This window comes from Capra hircus, chromosome 22 (assembly GCF_001704415.2).
Source record: "Capra hircus breed San Clemente chromosome 22, ASM170441v1, whole genome shotgun sequence".
Classification (NCBI taxonomy): Eukaryota; Metazoa; Chordata; class Mammalia; order Artiodactyla; family Bovidae; genus Capra; species Capra hircus.
Window position 1 is genome coordinate 21,710,786 of NC_030829.1, and position 20,157 is coordinate 21,730,942.

General features: G+C 42.0%; 1 protein-coding gene across 6 annotated transcripts in view; it reads right to left on the bottom strand.

The window, feature by feature from the left end:
• ITPR1 (inositol 1,4,5-trisphosphate receptor type 1) overlaps positions 1-7,536 on the bottom strand; it is a 350,791-nt gene extending 343,255 nt beyond the window's left edge. For 5 of the 6 annotated variants that reach the window (XM_013973556.2, XM_018066872.1, XM_013973555.2 and 2 more), the window contains exons 1-2: positions 7,299-7,536; positions 6,383-6,458 (exon numbers count right to left, since the gene is read on the bottom strand). The gene's annotated coding sequence lies outside the window, so the exon portion shown is untranslated. The remainder of the gene's footprint in view (positions 1-6,382; positions 6,459-7,298) is intronic. The other variant, XM_013973557.2, reaches the window with a different exon arrangement.

The following is a 20,157-nucleotide window of genomic DNA, read 5'->3' on the forward strand; positions in this document are numbered from 1 at the left end:
AAACTCCGGGAGTTGGTGATGGACAGGGAGGCCTGGCATGCTACGATTCATGGGGTTGCAAAGAGTCTGACACGACTGAGCGACTGAAATGAGTTTCTTTAGTAACAACCAAAAAATCCATGGTGGGGGGAAAGTGGTAACAAGGAAATATACAAATTAAAAGACACATCAATCATTTGTAATATATTGACCTTATTTGGTTCCTTATTCAAACTGTTAAAAGTATGCATATCTGTTATCATTATATATATGTTGAAATAATAAATTTATTTAAATCAAGGAGATGAGAACACAGACTAGTTTTTAAAATTTGCTTTTCCCCTCCTGGAGATGGATAATAGTATTGTGATTATGCCAGCAATATATACTACAATATAGATGAACTAGTGTATCTGAGATTTCCTTCAGTGTCATCCAAGAAGAGGCGGGAGGGTGTTTGAGAATGCAGCTAAAAGAAGATGGGTGATGAACTGATAAACTATGGCGGGTGGGTGAAGAGTAAAGAGGGGTTCATAACACTAAGACTGCTACTACTACATGTGTTTCTAATTTTCTACAGTATAGTTTTCCTTTTAAGAGCCAACAAACAAAAGAGTGCCTGGAGGACTTCCCTGGTGGACCAGTGGTTAAGAATCTGCCTTGCGATGCAGGGAGCGCAGGTTCCATTCCTGGTCAGAAAACTGAGATCCCACATGTTATGGAGCAACTAAGCCCATATACCACAACTACTGAGCTTGAGTGCTCTGGAGCCCCAGGGCCACCAGTAGACAGTCCAAGTGTTGCAACAGAAGGTCCCACATGATCCACAAAGATCACCTGTGCTGAAATTCAGATCCAATGGAGCCAAATAAATAAATATTAAAAAAAAAAAAGTGCCTGGCCCTAACAGGGTTTGGTGACTTTGCAGAGCAAATGAAAAATTCTTTATTTAAATGAATGACTACTAGCCTTTACCTCCATAATAAGATAACTGACATTTGAATAGTGTAATATGATAACTGGCATTTGAATAGTGCCCTACCACCCACTTAGTTTTCTTTTTAAATGCTTTTCTATTTTTTAAAAATTTGTATTGGAGTATAATTGATTTATAATGTTGTGTTTCAGGTGTACAGCAAAGTGAATCAGTTATAAAAACAGTACAAAATGAATGAGAAAACCTGGACTCTATGATGGTGATGGAACCTGAACAATACACTTTTTCTACCCTAATGATTCCATATCTGTCCTCATTCCAATGACACCCCATCAAAAATACCTTTAGATAAATGACTTAGACATCTATTTCTAACATCTAACAAGAAAAGATGTTCACAATACAGAGTGCAAAAGGTAAGGTACCAAACAGGAGGGATGACACCCTTTTCATGAAATTTAAAATTTATGTCTGTACTTAGAAGGAAAGTCTGAAATTCTCATCTTAGCTGGTGGGCCTAGGAGTGACTGGGTTTTTTGTATTTGTCTTTGTTTATATACCCTAATGTTTTACAACTGAATACATACATCTTATGCAAAAACTAACGACATATATCCTTGTTACAAGTTTGTACACATGGAGGGGTCGACATCACTCATCAAGGAGAATCACTTACATGGAACTTCATATTCCCCAAGGATGAAATTAGATAGCAGAGCATGAATCCTCTTCCTGTAATTCCTTAATATGAAACTAGACACTCTGTAGGGTGGCCACGGGGCAAAAAAGATTCATAATGCAGATAAATCCCCAGGAATATCATTAGGTTCTTAGAACATTTTTGTTATCTAAGCCAACTGTAACTTCACCTATTTTATCAAAGATGCCTTTCCTCCTGAAGTGAATTACAGTCCCACACATATCAGGTGATTAACTAGACAGTCTAGAAATCTTGGTTTTACTCACCACCACCCCCATCAAGTTCCAGGTGATCCTGACAGCCTCCCAAAGTCTCTCTGGAGAGGACAAGGCGGTTCAGTGATGCTGAGAACCACTGAGAATTCTGCTTGAGTTTAGAACAAATTGGCTAACTGGCAAAAACCTGGTCCCTGCATATTCTGTCCCTGATTCCCTTGGCGGGAACGCACGCACTCTCCCTCAGCTGCAGCCACTCTGGCCTCCTCACCCTTCCTCTAACACGCTCCACCTGCTCCCACCCTAGGGCCCTGCCACTTGCCGCTCGGCCCTTTGGAACAACCATCCTCCACTGGACACCTACCTGGCTCACCCACTCACTTCCTTCAGATCTCTACTAATGAGCCCTTTCCCGATTCCCACCCCCTACCATAGTGCTCCCTGATCCCCTTTACCCTGTTCTGTTGCTGATACCCTTCCTTTTTATTGTGGTAAAATATACATGCATAACATAAAATTTACCATTTTAGCCATGTTTAACTGTATGATTCAGAGGCATTAAGTACAGTCAACTTTGTTCTGCAACCATCACCACAATCCATTTCCAGTACCTTTTCATCTTCCCCAAAAGGAAACTCTGAGCCCATTAAACTCCTCATTCCCCAGCACCCCCACCCAGGGCAGCCACTATTCTGCTTTCTGCCTCTGTGAATGTGATTGCTCTAGGGACCTCTTCAAAGTGGAACCATACACTATTTGCTATTTTGCATCTGGCTTCCCTGGTGGCTCAGACAGTAAAGAATGTGCCTGCAAAGTAGGAGAGTCAGGTTCGATCACTGGGTTGGGAAGATCCTCTGGAGAAGCAAAGGACCACCTACTCCAGTATTCTTGCCTGGAGAATTCTACAGACAGGGGAGTCTCGTGGGCTACAGTCCATGGGGTCACAGAGAGTCGGACATGACTGAGTGATGACTAACACTTTTCACTTTCTATTTCACTTAACAGAATGTTTTCAAGGTTCATCTCTGTTGCAGCAGGTATCAGAATTTCATTTCTTTTTAAGGCCTAGTAATATTCCACTGTGCAGATATACTACATCTTATTTATCCACTCATCCTTCTGTGAACATTTGGGTTATTTCCATCTTTTGGCTATCATGAATAATGCTGCTGTGAACATGGCCGTACCAATACGTTTGAGTTCCTGCTTTCAATTCCTTGGGGTATATACTCAAAAGAGGAACTGCTGGATTATCTGGTAATTTCTATGCTTAATTTTTTGAGGGACAGCCACACTGTCTTCCACAGCAGCAGCAACATTGCACGTTCCCACCAACAGCACACAAGGGTCCCAACTTATCCACTTCTTCACCAACACTGTTGTTTTCTCTCAGTCCTTACTCCATTTTTCCTCAAATCATTTACTACCTGTCATACTATAATACTTGCTTTTTATATTGGCTGCCTCCCCTGAACTAGCATTTAAGACCTCTTAGGAATAGGGCGCTTGAGGACTTTCCTGGTGGTCCAGTGATTAAGAATTTGCCTCTCCTTCCAGAGGATATGAGGGTTCGATCCTTTGGCAGGGAACTAAGATTGCACTTACAACTTAGCCTATATGCTGCAACTAGAGAAAGCTCGTTTATCACAACAAGACCCAAAGCAGCCAAAATTTAAAAAATAAAAGGTATAGGACTTCTACTGCTGTAACCTCAGCATCTGGAACACACCCTGGCACATAGCAGGTACTCCAAAGATTTGAATGAAGGAATAAAATAGTTTAACCATAATTTTAGTCAGCATTAGAATTGCTAGGATAGATTTATCACACCAAGTGCCTTAAACTATGTCCAGTTTAGGGAAGAATCCAGACAAAGTTCAATACAAGGAATAGCTCAGTGGATGGTGGTTCCAGCTCATCCTCATTAGCAATAGCCTCAGAACCAGAAACACTATGACAACTGGTAGGAATCAAGGAAATTATGTCATTCACGTCACTGACTTCAAGCCTCAGTTGATTTCATCAAAAGAGTCAGGAAAAAATTAAAACAGGCTAAGTGAACTAAAAAAAAAACTGTATGTATTAATACTTACAGTTAATAAACAGTCCGTGAAAGCAATGTGTTTTATTTTAAAAGATCAAACCAACAGCAAAGAAAACCGACACTGGCCTTGGGCAGGCTTTTAATCAGATGTATGCAAGGACAGCTTGACCTGAAAACTTAACTACAGGCCTAATTTTAATATTTTGAGTTTTTTCTGTTGTTCAAATTTGGTGTCTGTTGTTTCACTTTGGTTTAAGAGTTGCTCATAAATAAATCAGATTTTCCATTCAATCATTACAAATGAACTAAAAAGCCATTTGATTTTTTTGCTGTGCAAGTCGGTTGGTTGCACACCATTGTATTAGAAGTTTCTTTCTCTCTTTAAGACCATGGTCTTCCTCAGTTGAAAATACTTTGATATATAAAGCAAGGATTTCAGTTCACCTATCTCTTCTCTAAGCAAAGTTTCCACCTCTTCTTCCTAAAGATGCTTATTCTCTCCAGAAGGCAACCACTTTGTTTAAATAGGTAACACCATTGTCAACCCCAAAGAACTTCCATGAGTCTCAAACGGGAGACCAGGAGTAATTCATTTAGAGCATGAAGAACTTTGCCTGCCTGATAAGAAAGAAATCTTGGTAGGATATTGTTTCAATTTGAATTATTCAAAAAGCAGATTATACTTTCAACACATACACACACGCAAGTGAAAGTAAGAAACGAAAAAGAAAAGTGATCTTGCACAATTGGCCACAAAGCAAACTAAGAGTATATGAAAAGACAGTCAACATTTCACAGTTCAGATTCACTGCAATTTAAACTTACAAATTATTCCAATAGAGCAACACCTGATTCTTGTAACCTACTCAGATGCCTTGATGTAGCTGATCAAGATGCATTTCAGGTATGAAATTAACCCAATGTTGAATCCAGATAGTGTTACTTGTAGTTTGGATTCTTTTACTCTCCTCATGTAGGCTTTCAGCAGACAGTTTTCTAAAGTGAACTCAGTACAATACCTAAGACCTCCTCAAAAACCAAGAGTCTTTCATTTTTACACCTACGGCTACATTGTTTTTTCCTACATCAAGGTCACTTTGTTCCTTTATCATTGGTGGGACACAATGAAGAGTTATTTCTTCAACAGCAATACATGTACCATTTTTCCTAGTTACCCTCATATTCCCCCTCCATTGAGACGCATTTGTGGGAAACAGCAAAGTCCCAAAGCCTGGGGTTACAGCTTGCATCCACTGGACAAGTGATCTCACTCTGCACCTCAGCTTCTTCGCCCGTATCTGACTCACAGGGTTCCTGTGATGTATAGCTGTGGACCTGCCTTACAAGTACTTCATGTGTATTATTCTCATTTTTAGCAACCAGTCAGAGAAGATTTTGTGGACCACTTTCTCCTTGCCTGCAGCTTCCTCTGAAGAGGGGAACTGAACCCAATCCTTGGCCTTATGAATGCCCATGTAGCTATGGGAGTCAAGAGAACTCCAAAAAGGAAGTGGACCTCACACATCCAAATACTTCCCACTCCACCAGCACTCCGGAGGATCTTATCAACAGGAAACAAAAGCACAGTACTACTATAATGAAGTGTCTGACTTCTTTTCTAATTAGAAAAGCCCAAAGATTGTAGCCCAGGGAACAGCTAAATATTTAGAATGTTAAATAAGTTATGAAGACCCAGGCCCCACCCACCTTTATTACCCTGTTGTTTATCCTATCCCTAACCATTTCAGAAGAAAAAGCTTGTGATGCTCAAATCTGCAGCAATGGGCATTTGCGCACCTGGTAAAACCTCCCTCTCTTGAAGTGCAGTCTGAACATTTGCAGGAGAAAACATAAGAGCTGCTTGCGTTTACAGATAAATGATGCTCTCAGCTCATATCCCATGACAGGCACCTAAACCACAGGAATCCACAGTGATGCTCAGGTGGCATCAAGGATTGGATGTTACTTTCTTATGCTTCAAGAACTTCCCTTTTTCAAGTTCAATTTGCCAGCAACCCACTTTAATCTCTTGCCACACAACCTACTCTGATTAAACACATATTCACAGTATAAGGGGGGAAAAAAAGGAAAGTGACTATTTTTGAAAGAGCGAAGCAGATAAATTTTGCTTATGTATCTTGGCAGATGAAATGCACTGCATCTTTCAAAATTTAAATAATCAGCACACCTCCTGGCAAGTTCAATTCTCAGATCACCAGTGGGCATCCCTTTTACTGCTCCATCTATTTCTTTTTTCCCCCTGCTCCCGTAAACCTTCAGGCTGCTTCACTTCTGAGTCAGGGCCAAAAGTACTAGACAGGACTGCCCCCTGGATCTCATACATTCCCTAAAGCCCTTACCACAGGCAGTGACAAATTTCAGAGAATTTGCCATGGAGTTTCCTGTCTCTTCCTACTCCCCATCTCCATGACTCCTTAGCGAGAACTTAAAATAGGCTTAGGACCAAAACTCATTATTAACTACAGCTTTCAGGCTTCCGCACTCACCTGACCCAGGTCAGGCACTCTGTTGCCAAAACACGCCCAGCCAGGGGTGTGAGTTCTGCTCCCTGGTGGTCAGCTCCTAAGTAATTGAGAAAGAAAGAAAGCTGAATGCGAGATTGGACAGAAGTGGGTCCCTAATAGAAATTTTCAAATTCTACACTTCCACTTGCAGTTAACCTCCTTCCTGGAGAGACTACCCTCTCCTCCCTCCCCCAAAACACACACATACACACGCAGGACCGCCACCACCACCAGATTGGTGGGTTCGCTTAGGTAAAGATTACTGGTCATTTCATCTGTTTCCAATATACAACTGACAAGTGAGACTAAGTACGCACAAACTTCGAACGCGCCGTGGGGCTGAAACTAAGAGAGGTGTTTGGCTGATCCCAAAGCACTTGTTTCCAGGAGCGGAGGCCAAGTATCCAAAGCCCGCATCCCCATCAGGCGTGAGCTCCGTCCACACTTCATCCGTCACCGCTCCCCGGGTTCTCTTCCGTTTTTCTAAAACCTCCCCACTGGGGCCCCCACATATGCATTCCTCTCCCTTGCAGCACAACGGAAGGCTGCATTTTAAGAAAGATTGTTTCCTTTAGCCTACTCACATAGGACATCTCCACGACCTCCCTCCCTGCCCCCCCGCCACCAAAACCCACTATTTTCTGCGGCTGCTGCTAGTTTCCAACTTGGGGGAATGCCTTTACAACCCAGAATGAGTAGCCTCAAAGCCAGTCGATGGAATCGAGAATTTTTTTTAACCTTAAATGAACACCCCCAAAATGCCCTCAGGAAAAGAACCCCTAAAATGCATGCAAGTGCATGAAAATCCACCAAGAACGAGAAGAGAGCGAGGCAAAAACTTCTGCTCCTGGGGACAGTACCAACTCCCCGCGCCCTCTACCCGGCCCCCAGCCGCTACCTTAGTGCCCGGGGAGCCACGCCACTTTGGCGGAGCAGGGCGAGGAGAGGGGGTTAGCAGCCGCTGGGTAATCCCATGTCCGCGAAGAGAGAGCTCGTTCCGTTAGGATGGAAGCGGAACACCCACACCTCCTCTCGGCGTGCGATTTCTCTCTCTCCACCCTCTGCCTCCTCCTCCACCACCACCACCTCCTCCTTCTCTCCTCCCACCCCAGCGAGCTAGAGGAAACGCTTCAGCAGCACATCCACATGGTTACTGCACTTCGAAGCAGCTCCTGGCAGCTTATATAGGCCGGGACGCTCCCTGGGCAATGTAGTCCGAGTCCGGGGTCGTGGCAGCGCCTGGGGCTGCGAGGGTGAACTACAAGTCCCAGAATCCCATGGGTTCCCAGGCTGGGCTCTAAATAGACGCGCACAGGGACAGGGAGGGGCGTCCTGCGGGGAGTCCGGGCTTCAAACCCGGCTCTGCGCCGAGAACCCGTTGACTTAGGAACCCGCGACTCAAAACCACCCGTGGGGGGCGCCCCCAGCCCTTGGGGACGCTCCTCCGTCGGCTGCCCCATTTCTCTAGAATCCAGGTGTCATTGGGAGCAGGGGGCGGGGAAGAGCTCGGATTTCTGCTTTGGGAAGTTTTTACAAGCTGTTACCCACCCTTCCCCCGCTTTGAGTACCCAGCCAAGAATTTCAGAAATCCAGGGCACAAAAACTCCAGTGTTTGCGGTCAAGGATTAAAGGCGTGAGGTTGTCTTTATTTAAGCTGTTCCGCTCTCTTCGGGTTTGCACAGAAATCTAAGTCTGGGAGCAACGCAAGTGGGAACACAGGCAAAAGGCTTGAGAGCACTTTCCTGAACCCGAACTGCGCTCGTCTTTCCTTGCCCCTCAGGAGGTAAAGAAACGCAAGCGTCTCCGTGCACATGTAAAGGAGCCTGGTTGTGACTTGCCGGTGCTGTGATTGAGAGGCAGAAAATAAATACGAATCACGACCTCGGTGCTGACCCTGCTACAAGCAGCCCCTCTCCTCCCGGGAGTTGCAAATGCTTAAGTAAATAAACCGCAAACCAGAAAAATAAGGGCTTTGGAGCGAGCCGCTCACAAGAAGATGCGCGTCCAGGCGGGGCGCCCTCCAGCAGGTCCTACAGGGGCTTCCGGGACATAAAGTGGATTCAGCTCACTGCTAAGTGATGCCTGGACATCCCGGGCTATCTGCTCAGGCTCTCGCTTTGGGAAGGTGGGCAAGTCGAGCCTCAGATGTGCGTTCATTCTCCCGACATTTCCTGAGAGTGTACTGGGTGCCAGGCACTGGGGCATGGTGTTGAGTGTTCCACTGTGTTCCGGATAGGCACTGCCTACCGCCGCAAAAGATCTGCTACAACAGCAACAACAGCAATAATAATAATTGGGGAGTTTGACTTTTTTGAGCCCAGCCCACATGCACTTTTCATGAGTTTTAACAACCCTTGACTTATTTATTGTCCCTATTTGACAGAGGCACAACTGAGAGCTCAAAGAAATCAGATGAATTCTCAAGATGACACCATCAGTTAAGTAGTGCAGCCCGGATTCCAATTCCAGCCTATAAGTGTACTAAGTCCTTGTCTTTGGGGAAATCCATCAGCACTACTTTAAATGGCCTCCCTCCCCATTTTGGGAGCAGCCCCTGAGCCCTTGGGCAAGTCATTTTTTATCTCTTTGCCCTAGTTTTGCCATCGGAGAGGGAGAAAAATCATTAGAATTTGCCAGTCTTTTGTCAGGATTGCTTGATACAGAGTCCACAGTCTTGTGGACTTCAGCAACAAATTAGGGGAGCACCATAGCTAATAATTATTACTGACATAATAATGCCCAAAGTAATAATAATTATTGGCTAATAATAATTTAGATAATAATTATTGGATTCATGCCATGTGCCAGGCATTATTCTAAACTCTTCATGTACATTCTCTCATCAAGTCCTATTAATGAACTTTTTTTTTTAACTTATGAGAAAGTTGAGGCATAGAGAAGTTAAATAACTCCCAAAGTCACACAGCGGGGTAGGCTGTCTTGACTCCCAAACCTTGGTTCTTCTTCTTCTTCTTTTTTTTTTTTTTTTTGGCTGCCTTAGGTTTTAGTCGCAGCATGTGGGATCTTAGTTTCCCGACCAGGGATCAAACCTATGTCCCTTGCATTTGCAAGGGATTCTTAACCACTGGACCACCAGGGAAGTCTCCCAATCCTTAGTTCTTAACCACTGCCATCCACAGCTTCCCCAATGTAAACATATACATTGTATTTGTCTACTCATATAAGCATTTAATCAGCAAGAATGGTTATCACTTTCACTCTTGTCTCCTCTTTTTCAACATCATCCTCTGGTTGTTGGACACCACAGCCTTGTGCCTAAAGCCTCAAGCTACCAGTCCCATCAGCAAGACGCTCCCCTGACCTGTCACAAAAAATGAATCCACACCTTACATATCTGTCCCCTTTCTTCTTTTCCTTCATGAAAACAATCTGTTCCATTTCTAAATGGTTTGTGGCTCTATGTTTTAAATTCAACAAATCATTCTATGCTAACATAACTGGTAAACATTAAAGGGTGATTATTTCCTGTGCTCCTAACTCAGAGAAACAGTGGGATTTTAAAGTGGGTTTTCTTAAGAAAACTTGGTCATGTCTGAGGGCTGGAGTTGGGTAATATTCATCCTCACCATACTGTGGACGCCTGACCTTTAACTGTTATCTCCACTGTCTTCTCATCGAGAAGACAAGTTTCATTAAAGGCAGGGGCCATCTTTTATTCATGGTTGTATTCCCTACCATTCCTAACTCAGAAAGCCTTAGTCCTTTGTCTGTGTATTTTTTTACATATGCCAAAAAAAAAAAAAAGTTCATTCTAAAAAGGTGTTTTGACAGGAGGTGTGGCAGGCATGTGGCAAGCTAGATGAACATATTTTCTGGGCACACACCTTGTAGCCCATTTGCGTCACAGACTGTTTCCTCTACCTGTATGTATGAATAGTCCTTTTCAACATTATGCAACTAACCTCAAGTTCTGGAAGCTACTGGGTCACCAGAAGGTAGTTGTAATAAATTTGCAATGATGCTCAGAAGTTCTCTGCGATGGTGTATGACTGGTGATTCATATCACAATAAAAGGGCCACTGCCCGACTCACCCTCCATTATCTATAGAGGTAAGGGGGCTTATTTGTCTTAGTTGTATTTTTCCCTAGAAAAATTTTCTAGATCTGTGCTCTCTAATACAGTAGCTACAAGACATTTGGGCACTTAAGATGTAGCTATTTGTAACTGAGATGTGAAGAAGGTGTAAAATACACACTAAACTTCAAACGCTTATGACAGGAAAGTTAAAATATCTCATCAATATTTTTATATTGATCACATGGTAAAATGATAATATTCGGATATGAGTTAAACAAAGTAACTATTAAAACTAATGTCACCTCACATTGTATACCTTAATGTTACACAACATACAAATTATATTTCATTTTTTTAAATTATGTTAGATATTTAATTCTATTTAAACTAATACATTTACTAAAGCATTATTTGGAATAAAAAATGAATGTCATCTGTTTCCTTTTAAACTTTTTTACTATATCACTACAATATGCAAAATTATGCACAAGGCTTATATCATATACAACTGGACAGTGCTGGTCTAGAGCACAGAGAGTCTGATTCTCAAGATCCAATTTGAGATGACGAACAGCCCTGAAAGCTGCCATTTATGACTCTGCCCTTGAAAATGCCCTATGCGGGGAAGTAGAAGGGCTCTGCAGTCAGGACACTTTGACAGACTGAGCAGACATCTGAGGAACATCCAAAACTAGCACACCAGCTACCCCAGGGAAACCCTACAAATAGAAACAGATTCTCATCAGTGGCATTTAGCTAAAAATTGCAACTGAATTAATCTTCCTAGAAGCCCACCCACAAATGCTACCCTGATTAACAGAGCAAGATATGCTGGAGAAAGCAAAGATCGGGAAAAAAACAAAGGGTGTGGCCCCTAGCTGCACCCTTAATATCCATGTAACTGTGGACAGTCACAGTTATTTTGATAGAGTGAAGCCAATGGTCCTTGTTCTGCCAACCTCACCAGATCACACACATCATTGGACATGAGTGGCTTTGCAAGCTCATCCTAGCTGTACCAAGACAACACTGTCAACAAGCATGAGTAAATGTTGATTGTGATGAAAGAAGACTCACCTCCAAACCAAATATCAGATTATTAGGGCAATATTAGTCCCCATTTTCGTCCAGGTAAAAGATTCTATTGCGCTGGCCAAAAAGTTCATTTGGGTTTTATCGAAACATCTTACTTTATTTTTGTGGTGGAAGGATGTACTCACAGCCCTTTTGAGAATCTCAGAACCCACAGACATTTGCCCCAGCACAACACAAATGTTCACAATTTTAGCATTGGTTCTTGGAATTCCTCATACCAACACCACCACCACCCCTCCGCTCATTCATAGATACTCCTGCAAGACTAGATTGGCTTTTAGCTCCATCTTTCTGTGACATTGTCTCTCCAACCAGATAAACTCTTTGAAGATAGAGACCAGATCCCTATATTTGTATAGCATCTACCTCAGCTTTGCATACAGAGTAGGTGCTCAGCATTTACTGGCTAATTCACTATTGAAACCATAAGGATGGCCAGAAGAAATGACTCAGAAACACACAGCAGCCCTATCTGAGATGGGAAAAGTACAGTTGGCATTTGGACAAGAGCAAGAGAGAGAACAATTTGATACAGAGCTAGGAAAAGAGTGTTGGTAGCTCAGTTGTGTCCATTCTTTGCAACCCTGTAGCCCACCAGGCTCCTCTGACCATGGGATTCTTCAGGCAAGAATACTGGAGTGGGTAGCCCTTCCCTTCTCCAGGGAATCTTCCTGACCCAGAGATCGAACCAGGGTCTCCTGCATTGCAAGCAGATTCGTTTGCCATCTGAGCCACAAGGAAAGCGTGGAGCTATAGGAAAAGCAAAATGTTTTCTCTGAGCTGAGGCTCTGGGCATTCTCTGAGACTAAGAAAAGGGATGAACCAGAAGAGGCCCTATAGTTGCTGTCCTATCTCTGGAGTTTAAAAGAGACTGTTGGGGACTTCCCTGCTGATCCAGAGGTTGAGAGTCCATCTTGCAGTGTAAGGAACACGGGTTTGATCCCTGGTCAGAGAACTAAGATCTAAGATTCCATATACCATGGAGCAAATAGGCCTGTGCACAACTACTGAGCCCACGCACAACTTCAGTCTGTGTGCCACAACAAAAGATCCTACATGATGCAAGCAAGGTCACGTGGGCAGCAGCTAAGACCCAAGGCAAATAAATAAATAAATGCATAGATTTGTCAGTAACCTTGCGTGTGGAGGGAATATGGGCAAATTGTCAATGATATAAAATCCAGGAGGCAACATTATAGCTATAGAACACAAAAATGAAGTAGTTACTACAACGTTAAGCTATATGAAAGTGATACCATCTCTGATTATTGCTGCCAATATTATCAAGACTCTTGTGAGCAAATCAAAGGCATTATTGCTTTCTTACCCATTATCTTCCTGTGACACATGCAGAACAAAGGCTTTATTATCAGCTCAGACATTTCCCTCCCTTTCCCGCCTCCCATCTGTAAGACTATTATCCTAAACTACTCTGGTAGCCAAGTTAGATCTCAGGACCTGAAGAAACCTTAGAAAAGGCCTCATTATCTTATCCTAGTGTTTGAACTGAAAGGAAATCTGTTTGCCAAAAGAAAAACAGAAAGCTCTTCCTTATAGAAGTAGCCAGCTAATACATGAAGAAGGAATAATAAAATTAGAAAATCACCATTTTGCAGCTTCTGCAGTAAACATTTGTTTAGACAGTATCAATAAATACCAAACTTCCTGGGTAAAATGTTGATGGGGAAAAATAAATTCTTATGGTCTGTAAAACTCAGCCTCCTCACCATCCAGGAATTATGAAGGGGCTTCCCAGGTGGCACTAGTGGTAAAGAATTCCCCTGTCAATGCAGGAGACATAAGAGACGTAGGTTCAATCCCAGGTGGGGAAGATCCCCTGGAAGAGGGCATGGCAACCCACTCCAGTATTCTTACCTGGAGAATCCCATGGACAGAGGAGCTAGCAGGCTACAGTCCACAGGGCTGCAAAGAGTCAGACATGACTGAAGCTACTGAACACACATGCGTGTAAGTGGACCTTTACAGTGAAGAGATGTGGCAATCGCCCAACATTAACCAAGTAATAAAATTCACTATCAAAAATACTGGGACAAGCAAACACTATTTCCATCCTGATACGATTCTTCTATAAGAAGCCCGTGATATCACACGTGAAACATTCTTGCCCCAAATATTTCACCATACAGTCAAACTAACCCAGGATATGGGCATTCCACAAGACCGTTGGTATAAACTCTTCAAATAAATCCATGTCACGGGGAAAAAAAAAATAGCAAGAGGACTATCTGGATTTTAAAAGACTAAAACAAATATAGCAACTAAATACTACAACTAAATACAACATGTCACCAGTGACTGGATCCTGAATTGGAAGAAACAAGAAAATCTTTGGAAGATATTTTTCAGCAACTAGAAAAATTTGAATCTAGGTTGTATATTAAAGAATGTTGTGAAATTATTGAGGTGGGCCTGGCAGCCCACTTCAGTATTCTGGTCTGGAGGATCCCATAGACTGAGGAGCCTGGAGTCACAGAGTCAGATATGACTGAAATGACTGAGCATGTGGAATTACTAATTTTCTTGGGTGTGATAATGGTATTGTGGTTATAGAGGAGAATGCCCTTGTCCTTAGAAGATGTACCCTAGAGTATTTAAAAGTGGCATCTGGTGGTCTCTGAAACTTACTCGCAAAACATGCATATGCATGCAATCTTAAAAAAATCATGTTTATGTATTTGTGCTTGTCTATTTACTCAAAAATGATCTAAAATCTTGCCAAATTTTAGATATTTCTATGACCATTTTCCGATCATTTCACAGTTATGCTGGAAAACTTTCTCATACCTTTGAAGGTGATAGTTGAGTGCAACAAATTATTTCAAACTTTCCATTTAGCTTTTTAAGTAAAATGTAAAACAACTTAGTTACTATAACTAGGCAAATTGGTGTCAAAGGTGTCCAAATTATGAGTAATTCATCGCAATATATTCTTTTTAGGGTTTTTCAAGTCAACCAGGAACGCAAAGCAAATGATGCATAAGAAAAGAGAAGTGGAAAACTTAAGAATTTTTATGGGCTTCATTTTCCCCTAGTCCTGGGAAAGTTATTTAATTATCAATAGACCTGGTCACTAAAGCAAGTACTGAAATCTACTTAATTCAGTTACCAGTCAAGCAGAACCTGCAGCTTTTGCACTTCCTGTGTTGCATCAGCATATCTAGACTCAAGAGAGTAAACTGCTTCCTTTTGTTCCCACTTGATTTTGTTCCCAGATTTAAAGTAGTATTTTCCTCTAATTGTAGTTTTAGGATATGGGTAATCTGCATCATGAGTTCAACCCAGATGGAGAGTTTGAGGTTAATCCTTTATGAAACAGATCAGTGAGGTGGGGGGTCAGCCAAGGGAAGTGGGATTGGAGGCGTGGGGGGTCAAGTAGAGGAATTATACAGGAACATTTTATTGGCTGCTTAAGTAGCTGGCCGGAGAAGGTAATGGCAACCCACTTCAGTACTCTTGCCTGGAAACTCCCATGTACGGAGGAGCCTGGTAGGCTGCAGTCCATGGGGTGGCACAGGGTTGGACGCGACTGAAGCAACTTAGCAGCAGCAGCAGCAGCAGCAGCAAATAGCTGGCGGTCAGTACTGAACTAATATTAAGGGGTAACTACGTACTCTAGGACACGACTGAGCGACTTCATTTTCACTTTCATGCATTGGAGAAGGAAATGGCAACCCACTCCAGTGTTCTTGCCTGGAGAATCCCAGGGACAGAGGAACCTGGTGGGCTGCCATCTATGGGGTCGCACAGAGTTGGACATGACTGAAGTGACTTAGCAGCAGCAAGTAGCTGGCGGTCAGTACTGAACTGATATTTCCCTGGTGGCTCAGATGGTAAAGCGTCTGTCTACAATTCGGGAGCCCTGGGTTCGAACCCTGGGTCGGGAAGATCTGCTGGAGAAGGAAATGGCAATCCACTCCAGCACTATTGCCCGGAAAATCCCATGGACAGAGGAGCCTGGTAGGCTATAGTCCATGGGGTTGTAAAGAGTAGACACGACTGAGAGACTTCACTTTCACTTTCACGTACTCTAGGACCGGCCTCCCTGGTGGCTCAGTGGTAAAGAACAGGCTTGCCATTGCAGGAGACATGGGTTCAATCCCTGGGTCAGGAAGATCCCCTGGAGGAGGAAATGACAACCCACTCCAGTATTCTTGCCTGGAGAATCCCATGGACAAAGAAGCCTGGTGGGCTGCAGTCCATGAGGTTGCAGAAGAGTGGGACATAACTGAGCAACTGAGCACACACATAATCTGTCTACTGGGTTCTATACCGGGCATTGAGAAAACAGAAAAAAACTGAGTAGAATACAAAGTGTTTTGCTGTCTACTTTTCTTCTTTTTTAATATTTATTTACTTATTTATTTATTTGGGGGCTTCCCTGATAGCTCAGTTGGTAAAGAATCTGCCTGCAATGCAATTCAATTCCTGGGTTGGCAAGATCCCCTGGGGAAAGTCTAGGCTACCCACTCCAGTATTCTTGGACTTCCCTTGTGGCTGAGCTGGTGAAAAAAAATCCGCCTGCAATGTGAGAGACCTGGGTTTCATCCCTGAGTTGGGAAGATCCCCTGGAGAAGGGAAAGGCTACCCACTCCAGTATGCTGGCCTGGAGAATTCCAAGGACTACAGTCCACGAAATCGCTCAGAGTCGCTAAGAGTCAGACACGACTGAGCGACCTTCACTTTCACTTTCAGGTGGTACTAGTAGTAAAGAACCTGCCTGTCAGTGCAGGAGACATAAGAGATGAGGGTTCGATCCCTGGGTCAGGAAGATCTCCTGGAGGAGGGCATGGCAACCCACTCTTGCCTGGAGAATCCCACGGACAGAGGAGCCTGGTGGGCTACAGTCCCAAGGAGTTGCAAAGAATTAGACACAACTGAAGTCACTTAGCAGCATTTATTTATTTAGCTTTGTCAGGTCTTAGCTGCAGCATGTGGGATCTAGTGCCCAGACCAGGGACCAAACCCAGGCCCCTGCATTGGGAATGTGGAGTCTAAGCTTCTGGACCACCAGGGAAGTCCCTGTTTTTCCCTTTTATCATTACCTTCCTTCCAAAGGAATTTCAGACTTTTAAAGGCAGAATTTGAGGGTAACAAATAGGAAGTCTGGCTGCTTTTTAACCATAGCTGTAGCCCTCAGATGGTCTTTCATCCCATTTCTTTCGTTGTTCTTCAATACAGTAATATTTTGCAGACCTAGCAATTGTGACCGAGATCGGCTTATGCAGTCCATGTCCTCTGGCCTTCTTTAATTACTTTACTACCGTTGAGGGTGGTGAACTGATTAAAGAAGGGAATATTTCTCCCTTGATAAAGATGCACATTATCAAGATGATCCTTTGTCATGGAAACACTTATATTGAATATAATATAGCAAGTGAAGGAGAAGAATAGCTTCTTGTGAGTAGTTTCTCTATTCAACTCTCCCTCAAACAAACTCTTTAAATTACACTTATCTGTTCTACTTAGGGGTATAAGGAGGAAGCAGTACATTTATTTTACAGGGAGTCAAAGTCTCACTCAATACCTTAGGTACTTTGAGAACTATTAATAGATGAAACTGACAATCTTTGATGCCAATGAGCAATTCTATACAGATAAGTGTTCTCTTATCTTATAAGAACAAAAAAGTCAACAAGCATATAGTACTCCCATCATCAAAAATAAATAAGGATTTGTAAGAGAGAAACATTATTGTTTCCAAAAGAATACCATTCATAGGAAAAGCAAGGCCATTCTGAGTTTCCAGATGTACTGTTTTCTATCTGAATGAAAAAGAACAGCATATATTATGGCTCCATGAAAATAATTCCATATAACAACAAGTAATAGATCTGATCTTTCCAAAAAATGATCCCAGTAAGGATTTACTGATGTTTTTTCTTTAAAAAAAATTATTTATTTATTAGGCTGTACTGGGTCTCTTAGTTGCAGCCTGTGAACTCTTAGTTGTGGCATGTGGGATCTATTTTCCCAACCAGAGATCGAACCTGGGCCCCAGATTGGGAGTGCAGAATCTTAGCCACTGGAACACCTGAGAGGTCACTACCAATTATTTTTAACTTGTACATAAACTGAATGATCATTTGACCTTCTGAAAGACCAAAATGTCTGAGTTCACCCGGTTTTGAAAAAGTTCACTTGGCTTGAGAAGTAGGGTGAAAAGTTGCTATTATAAAGATATTATGTCTGTTGCCCTTGATTTTTTTTTTTTTCAAAAAAGAAGTGTACATTCTGACCTCAAATCAGTATTAGAAATTAGGTTCTCAGATTAAATTAGCCTTTATTTCTTTTCCACTTAATTTATTTTCAGAACATGATCACAAGGGAAGAGGCACCAATATTAAAAGAGAAAAGAGAAAAAAAGACTTCTTATAATGCTAACCTATTTTGGAGCCATGTTTTGAAGCCATAAAGTGGTACTTGGTGACATGTCAACCCACATTCAAAATTAAAGAGGGAAAATACTGTCATGTGTTGGATGGAATAATTCTTAATCAGCAAGTAATTAAATTTTGATTAATTTAATTAGCTCATAATTTTAAATTATAATTTAATTATAATCTTATAATTATATATTATTAAATTATATAATCTTATATTATAATTTTAAAATATATAATATATAATTTAATTATAATTTAAATTAAAATCTTATTTTTGTTACTATCTCATTTAACAAAATTTATCTCGTTTGTTACTATCTCATTCTGTAGTGAAAGCAGAAAAATCTTGGGGAAATGAAGGAACAGTAGAGTTTGCCTTAAAAGTCTATGTGCAGGGGGCAGGGGAGGGGAATGAGGTCATAGGTTCCCATCATTCTCCTGTAGAGAAGAAACCTGTTGGAAGTTTGGGAAACTTTTCCCTCATAGGATGCAACACCCTGCTAGAAACATGTGCTTCTTTCTCAAAATTGCTTTGACTATTTAGGGTCTTCTGTGGTTCCATACAAATTTAAGAATTATTTGTTCTAGTTTTCTGAAAAAATGTCATTGGCATTTTGATAGAAGTACATTGACTCTGTAGGTTGCCTTGGAGTGTGGTCATTTTAACACTGTTAATTCTTCCAGTTCATGAGCATGACAGATCTTTCCTCTGTTTGGATTGTTTTCAGTTTCTTTCATCATTGTCTTACAGTTTTCCAAGAATAGGTCTTTACCTCCTTAGATGAATCTATTCCTAGGTATTTTATTCTTTTTGATACTATTAAATATGTGCTTGTCTTATTAATTTCTGACAGTTGTTAGTATATGGAAACAGCAGAAATTTCTGAATATTAATTTTGTATCCTGTATCTTTACCAACACTGATGTTCTTTAGATTTAAACAAAGAAAGAGAGAGATTTCAGTAAATGACTGTGAGGCCTAAGTTTTCAAGGTCACAGGGGTTGGATAAGCACTGTGTAAATCAAAGTGATGAGGTTTGCAAAAATAAGTAAGAGAGAACAGAGGGGAACGCAGAGGAGATGCTCAACAGAAAGTAAGATACTGAGAGTGAAGTTGAGGATGGCCAATATCTAGAACTGTCTACAGTTCTGATCATTTCCTTGTCTAATCCCAAGCCATTTGTGGCCACGTAACATGCCACCAACACTGTGTGAGGCAGTGTAACCAAGTAGCAAATAGTGGTGGTGCTGCCATCACACTGCAGAAATCCAAGTCCCACTTTCCAATCCCAGTATTTCACTTACGAGCCCCATGACTCTGGGCAAGACCTATATTGGCCCCTTTCCAGATAAGTAATTTACCCAAACTCTCTGAGCCTCAATTTCCTCATTGGTCCAATTTGTATCATTATAGAACTTCCCTCATTGCCTTGAAAGTGAAAGTAAAAGTCGCTCAGTTGTGTCCAACTCTATACAGTCCATGGAATTCTCCAGACTAGAATATTGGAGTGGGTAGCCATTTCCTTCTCCAGGGGATCTTTCCAACTGAGGGATTGAACCCAGGTCTGCTGCATTGTAGGCGGATTCTTTACCAACTGAGCCACAAGGGAAGCCCAAGAATACTGGAGTATGTAGCCTATCCCTTCTCCAGTGGATCTTCCTGACCCAGGAATCAACTGGGGTCTCCGGCATTGCAGGCGGATAAAGCCCTATGTAAGTGCTCAGCACATAGTAAATACTCAAGAGATTATTAGTTAATGCTCCAGTTTGTTATTATCATTATTAATGCAACTTTACTCCTTGCACACAAAGGCATTTAATCAAATAGCTGGTATGCAAAGCTATGTACACAGTGAAGTCCTTTAGTTGAAAAGTAGTTTCTATAAAAGGATACTTGACAGTGGAATTTTTTTTTTTTCTTTTTGGCCATTAGGCTTGTGGGATCTTAGCTCCCCAACCAGGGATTGGATCCAGGCCCTCAGCACTGAGAGCATGAAGTCTTAACCCCTGGACCATCAGGGAATTCCCAATAGTGGAAATTTTATAAAGGATTGGTCTACTCACTCTTTTCTTTTGCTGATGAGGGAACATACATCTAAAGATTCAATGACCCTTCCAGTTCACAGAGATACACAGAGGCCACATGGGGTTGAGAAGCCATGCTTCATGACCCTATGCAGGACCTCAGTCCACTGACTCAGATATCTAAGACTGAAACT